Below are 1,402 nucleotides of genomic sequence, written 5' to 3'. Positions count from 1 at the left end.
GACCTGCTGGGCTCCAGCGATCCTTCCGCCTCAGCCTTCTAAGTAACTGGAACTACAGGCGTGTGCTACCACACTCAGCTAATTTTTTGATTTATTGTAGAGATGAGGTCTCGCCAAGTTTCCCAGGTGGGTCTCAAACCCGTGGGCTCAGGCAATCCACTCACCTCAGCCTCCCAAAGTGCTAGGATTACAGGCTGAGCCACCGAGCCCGGCTTAGTTTTTTTATTTATTGTAGGGACGAGGTCTCACCAAGTTGCCCAGGCTGGTCTCAAACCTGTGAACTCGGGCAATCCTCTCACCTCAGCCTCCCAAAGTGTTGGGATTACAGGCCTGAGCCACTACACCCAGCCTATAGTGGTTTCTAAAGAGAAACCTCCACACCTCCACTTGTCTAACCTGCCTTGAACTTGTCTGCCTGAGATTGCCTTTCCCACACTGAGTTCAGGCTATAACTCCTCGGTGCCCACACTGCTCTCGGGGTCTATCTAAACCCCCCTAACCTGGAATTCCAGACCCTGGGAGAGCCAGACCAGACCCTTGACCTCCAGCCTTCGCCACAACCTGGCCCCGGTTCCTCTCTCCCCGTCCTGAGCTAAAATTGTAGCCTCACTATCTACCATGGGTGCGGCTTACTCAGACTGTAAAAATGGGGGTAATGATTTTTACTGGTTGTCGAGATGATAAAGTGCAAAAGAACCAGGGACTTTGCACCTACCATTTTCTTTCTTTCCTTTTTTTTTTTTTTGCAGTAGCACAATTACAGCTCACCACACCTCCTGCATCAGCCTCCTGATTACAGGTGTGAGCCACCACACCTGGCTAATCTTTTAAAAAAAATTTTAGCCAGGCCAGGCTCGGTGGCTCAGCCTGTAATCCCACGCCTTTGGGAGGCTGAGGTGAGTGGATTGACTGAGCCCGTGGGTTCGAGACCCGCCTAGGCAGTGAGACCTCATCTCTACAATAAATAAAAAAACTAGCCGGGCGTGGTAGCGCACGCCTGTAGTTCCGACTACTCGGAAGGCTGAGGCAGAAGGATCGCCGGGTCCCAGCAGGTGGAGGCTGCGGTGGCCGGGAGTGGCCACTGCACTACAGTCTGGGCGACTGAGTGAGACTCCAACTCAAAAAAAAAATTTTTAGCCAGGATCGGTGGCTCAGCCTGTAATCCCGTGCCTTTGTGAGGCTGAGGTGAGTGGATTGCCTGAGCACGCGGGTTCGAGACCCACCTGGGCAACTTGGCGAGACCTCATCTCTACAATAAAATTAAAAAATTAGCCTGGCGTGATAGCGCACGCCTGTAGTTCCAGCTACTTGGAAGGCTGAGGCGGAAGGATCACCAGAGCCACAGCAGGTCAAGGCTGCGGTGGCTGGGAGCGGCCACTGCACTCCAGTTTGGGTGACAGAG

General features: G+C 53.0%; 1 protein-coding gene across 2 annotated transcripts in view; it reads left to right on the top strand.

Moving 5' to 3' along the window:
* Nucleotides 1-1,402, top strand: part of FOLR3 (folate receptor 3) — a 5,688-nt gene that overhangs the window by 2,261 nt on the left and 2,025 nt on the right. Inside the window, exon 2 of one of the 2 annotated variants that reach the window (XM_021716566.1) lies at nucleotides 446-448. The exons of the other annotated variant lie outside the window; for it this stretch is intronic. The gene's annotated coding sequence lies outside the window, so the exon portion shown is untranslated. The remainder of the gene's footprint in view (nucleotides 1-445; nucleotides 449-1,402) is intronic. 2 annotated transcript variants of the gene reach the window in all.

The sequence above is a fragment of the Carlito syrichta genome, unplaced genomic scaffold, assembly GCF_000164805.1.
Source record: "Carlito syrichta isolate Samal-C Ts95f unplaced genomic scaffold, Tarsius_syrichta-2.0.1 Scaffold308842, whole genome shotgun sequence".
Lineage (NCBI taxonomy): Eukaryota > Metazoa > Chordata > Mammalia > Primates > Tarsiidae > Carlito > Carlito syrichta.
This window is presented reverse-complemented; position numbering and strand designations above follow the sequence as displayed.